The following is a 5,813-nucleotide window of genomic DNA, read 5'->3' on the forward strand; positions in this document are numbered from 1 at the left end:
GAAACATGGTCCCTGATTCTTTAAAACATTTTTTTGTAAGGTTCCTTTTACACTTACCGCGTTGCGGTACTCTCTTCTCCTACTGCTGCTCATCGCAATGGCCATTACAGGCAAGGGAACGTGATGCACTGCATGCAATGCAGTGCGACAGAAGCGTAATGCAGAAGCTTCAGAGATTTACCGTGCGACTTCCACTGTAATTAGAGTGACCAGACGTCCCGGATTGCCCGGGGCGCGTCCCGGATTCGGGGTCCGCTGTCCCACGCAGCATGAGGTCCCGGGAAACGTTCCGCTTTTAGTAGCGGGACGTCCCGACCTCGGGACTCTGGACACTGTTTCTGCATGAACTGGCAGAGGCGTCTATAGACGCGATGCCAGTTCATTGCCTGCAGCCCCTCTCCAGCCTCCTTAGTGTCTTGTCTTCTTCCGGTGTTCCGACACCGGCAGGTGAGCAGGGCTACGGCAAGATGGCTGCCGGAGCCCTGTACTGGAGACTATTTGTGTCTCCAGTACAGGGCTTTGGGCACCATCTTGCCGTAGCCCTGTCAGTGCGGGAGACAAGAGAAGGAGGAAGGTGGTCCAAGGAGCAGCGCGTCAGAGGTCGGAGACTTCTGCCAGGTGAGTAAATGCTTTCTTTTCCAGGTGAAATGTTTGCCCGCATTGCGTTAATTTTCTGGTGAAATGTTTGCCCGAATTGCGTTCATTTTCTGGTGAAATGTTTGCCCGCATTGCGTTAATTTTCTGGTGAAACGTTTGCCCGCATTGCGTTAATTTTCTGGTGAAATGTTTGCCCGCATTGCGTTCATTTTCTGGTGAAATGTTTGCCCGCATTGCATTTATTTTCTGGTGAAATGTTTGCCCGCATTGCGTTTATTTTCTGGCGAAATGTTTGCTAGCATTGCGTTTATTTTGTACTGACATGTTGCCCGCATTGCGTTTATTTTGTACTGACATGTTTGCCCGCATTGTGTTTATTTTGTACTGACATGTTGCCCGCATTGCGTTTATTTTGTACTGACATGTTTGCCCGCATTGTGTTTATTTTGTACTGACATGTTGCCCGCATTGCGTTTATTTTATACTGACATGTTGCCCGCATTGCGTTTATTTTGTGCTGACATGTCGCCCATTTCGTTTATTTTCTGGTGTCTGGGGTAACTGTTACTGCATTTATTATTTAATGGTCATAGATGGCTATGTTTGCTGCTTTGTGGTTACGGTATACTATTAGCATCACACAGTTTCTGCTCACCCATGAAGCAAAGTCTCGTTTGACCACATCATGGCGTAAACACTGCTTTCTTATGCCTCGCTGTTACATCATTAAGTTAGCTCCGCCCATACAATGTCATGGCCACGCCCATTTTTCGCCGCGGCGCAGCCCCCCACCCCCAGTCTTCATCACTGCGCACTCCCTAGTGCCCCCACTTTTCGCGCTCCCCCCCCCCCCCCCTCCCCGTCCCAGGTTGGACCCACAAAAATCTAGTCGCTCTACTGTAATCCCAGAAGTGCATTGGACGTTCCATGTTTATTTTTTTCTTGCCTCGCACCGCGACTGTAACGCACGGTGAGACTTTTTGGTTGCGGTGCGATTCTTCCAAATCTCACAGCACCGCCCTGCACCAAGTACAGTATATAAACCTTATTAGTCTTTTTAAATATATTACTCTTTATTCAACAGTAATTGCAAAAAAAATATGTCCACATCTGAGAAGATATTGCAAAGTTAAGAAAGTATATGACAGTTTTTCAATTCTGTGTGTAGAGTTCCTCATCTACAAAATATGTTTCTGCACCACCTACCGGGCGAAAAAGTACTAAAAAGTAGGAAAAAGATAATATCAAACTTAAAGTACCTCAGGACTACTTATTTTGAGTACTGCTGGGGGCTGAAAATGTATTTTTATTGAAAAGGTGTGACAACATCTCCTGTGAGGAAACACAGAAAAAGCATTTATTGAATCAGAGCGATAGTCTAGTTCATTACAGAGAATGTTCACTTTTCTTGTTCTTCATTTCATGCAACCAGTCAGGCGCACAAAAAATGTGTTTTTTAAAATTCTTCTGAACGGATTGGCTATTATTAAATTGAAAGCGAGCAAAGGCCTAAGTGAGAACCAGGCGTGAATGAAAGGGGAAAGGCAAGGAACAGTGATCAGGGAAACGGGGAAAATGCCCATAAAAGAAAAGAGCACTGGACTAATGCCAGGGAGCCCAAGAAATGCAGTGGCCATGACACTCAGCCTGTCCCCTCTCTCTTACCCCCCTTGTTGTCTCTCTCTCAGTAATCGCTGCCATCTCTTACTCTGGCTACTGTAAAGAAGTTTTAAAAGGACCCACCCAGCTTATTTATACATGACCTTCAGCATGACGGTATGGTAATTGCTTAATTAACACAGGAAACAGACTAGCATCTGTTTCCAATACACCTGGTCTATCTAATTTATTCATTTTCCTCTCATTTCAGCCGTTACCTGTGTAATCTTAGATATAGCAGTGCATGTTTTTACACAGTATCCACATAACACATGACGTCTTGAATAAATAAAATATATAATTTATTTATGTATTTATTTTTTGTAGGTGCAACCTTCTGAATAACCATGGCAACACTAGAATTCTAGAACTCTGTTGACTGATGTGGACCAGGCAGAAAAGGATTAAGATGAAATGGGGCCCTAGGCAAGATAGCTGTTTTTTCCCACCGTTGATGGTCACCTGACTTTTTTAGTAAGATTTGGAGGGGCTACCAGGCCCCTAGACTCTCTTTATGCCCTAGGCAACTGCCTAGGTTTGCCTTTTGGGCTCTGGGACAAGGAGGCAAACACTTGCCATATGTGAAAAGATGGTATAAAACACACTACACAATGGCCTCAATTCTGGTAGCTATGTGAGGTAAATATTTTTTTGTCTGTAAAATATCTTATGCGATATTTTCCTGCATGTTTCTGCACTTCCGAATGTGTGGTAGAACGTGCGGTATTTCATCTGTAAGCATGCAGTAAATAAATAATAGTAGTCTTTAATTGTCTTCCATAAGTTAGGATAGTCTTTGGAAGATTTTTTTTTTGAGGGGCGGAAAGGTGTATTTGATTATGTAGCAACCTATGAAAAGTATATTTATAGGCATCCCCTATAAAAAAAAAAAATCCAATAAATATTTGGATTTGGTTTTATTTCTGCTATTCTTTTCTATTACACAGCCTGACTAGAAACTCCACTAAAATAACAATAGGAACTCCACTACAAAATGCATACAAATTGTCTTTACCTCCAGGTACAGGCAGGGCTACTGATCGGTACACTATGTGCTAACATGCCGCCTTATTTCATGAGGATATTGATTTCTGGTAAAATAAATGCAAATTACCCCACAAATTACCACATCCTTTACTGCATGCGATAATTCATGACTAAAATTTACCGCATGTGGTAAAATATGACTAAAACCTACCAGAATTGTTAAATGCCATTACTTCATGAGGTAAATTACCGTACATGAGGTAATTTGTTTGAAAACCCTACCAGAATTGAGGCCAATGGAAATGTATTGATTGGATACACCTGACATAAATCCAATGTGGCTTTCATTCTTTCACTTTTGTGGCATTATCTGAAAAATAAATACAAAACAGACATGTTTTCTTAGAAGTAGCACAATTTGGTAGCCACTTCACAAAACTATATTTTGTCAAAACTAAACAACTGTTGTCCTGGGAACAGCATTGTAACTGGACCTCGTGGGCACTGTGACATAGGGGGACCAGGTAGTGGATGCTTTTTGTCTTCTGGGGCGGCTACAGTTTAAAGCAAATATGATTCACCAATACCATTATTTATTCTGTGCTGTACAGGCTATATACAGACTATTTACAATATTTATTGAAAAAACAGGAAACAAAACATAAACAAAAACCTTGCCTCTAGATGGGCTACTAACTACATTTTAAATGAGAAATTCTCTCTAGAACGTACAAACCTAACGTGTGTCTCTAAACAATATACAGCTTAAATGAATTGCAGTCTTTACCAGCACAAATTTGAAATGTACCTTGTTTGTCAGCCCAGCATACAGAATGTGCTTTTTTAAGGCTCATACACACGCTCAATAAAAGTCTTTTAATAAATGCAGGATTATCAAACAACTTGAAGAAGTTGGACAACTTTTGTCAAGTAAAGCAAGCCCCATACACACCCTCAACAGCAGTCTTTTAGGCTCTCACAACTTTTCTTGTGAAACACCTAAAAAAAATCTCTTGCTATTGCTCAAGCAGCTGATAAGACTGATAAGAAGTCAATCCAAATGTTGAATTGACTTCTTATCAGTCTTATCAGCTGCTTGAACAATAGCAAGAGATTTTTTTGGGTGTTTCACAAGAAAAGTTGTGAGAGCCTAAAAGACTGCTGTTGAGGTTGTGTATGGGGCTGAAAAGATGTACAAAAGACAAGGCGTTATCACTGATAAGAGGTGACCAACGACTGATAAGACGCAGCTCAAGTCAATACAACAGTAGGATTGACTGGAGCTGTCTTTTCAGTCGTTGGTCGCCTCTTATCAGTGATAATGCCTTGTCTTTTGCACGTCTTTTACCTGACTAAAGTTGTCCAACTTCTTCAAGTTGTTTGATAATCCTGCATTTAAAAGACTTTTGTTGAGCGTGTGTATGAGCCTTTAGACGAGGGCTGATTCCAAGCTGAGTTAATCGGCCTTTTATTTTCCATCTGATCACACCTCTCCAGGAGAACAGCAAACCCTTGTGTGGATCTCTTTTTTCATGTGTCTCAGGGAGAATACCAAATCCTGAAGCAGACTTCCTATCTCAGCTGAGCTCTGTTCTTGGAATCTCAGATTTGTAATATGGCTGCGCAGATGAGAAAAATAAAGGACATTTTCCCACTCCACAAGTCGCATAGGAAAAACTGTATGGGGCCCCAAGACCTAGACAGACTTCAGAATCAGCTTTATTTACCAAGTACAACGATTATCATACTTGGAAATATTTATGGTTCACATGGCATAGGCAATACATACAGTACATATAACAGACATTACATTGACAAACATGATAATTACCCTGAGACAAGCATTAGAGGCAGACATTTGCAGCACTTAGAGACTTGAGAGGGTGACTAGCTAATTTTGCTGTCTAAGTTGGGACTAAGGAGGGTAATGCTTAGGAGAACTCATAGAGAAGCATGTGATCAGTTTGGTCAGCTGATAGATTTGTAAGGTTCTGATTTGGTGTGATGACTTCCTTTTTTTCCCTGGTTCACTCATAAGTGATGACCTCCTGGTATAATACATGATCATGACCAGCAGTTTTCAGTTGAATTTCAGTAACTCAACTTAAAGCGGATCCGAGATGAAAAACTAACTATAACAAGTAACTTGTCTATATATCTTATCTAAAGTTTAGATAGTTTACACAGCAAATCTAGCTGCAAACAGCTTCATTACAATATGATATTTCTTCCTGTAATACGACAGCAGCCATGTTGTTTGTTAACATTACACACAGGCAAGCTTATCTGCATCTTCAGCACTCAGCCTGTGAAAAAACCTAATCCTCCTCCTCCTCCCTCCTCCCCTCTGCCTCTGAAATCTCTGGCTAGTAATACCTCCCCCTCCTCCTGCCCAGACTAAGCTCCCATGAGCCCTTGCTACTGTCTGAAAATGCCAAGGCTTTCTAAAAAGATGTGGGCGAGGCTTGTTTAGTTTATAGGGAATTCGAGTATTAAAACAAAAACAAAAAAGTATTTGGCTTGAGGAATGCCCTATAAACAATAGGAAAGGAACACAATTATGCAATGAG

This window comes from Hyperolius riggenbachi, chromosome 1 (assembly GCF_040937935.1).
Source record: "Hyperolius riggenbachi isolate aHypRig1 chromosome 1, aHypRig1.pri, whole genome shotgun sequence".
Taxonomy (NCBI): Eukaryota; Metazoa; Chordata; class Amphibia; order Anura; family Hyperoliidae; genus Hyperolius; species Hyperolius riggenbachi.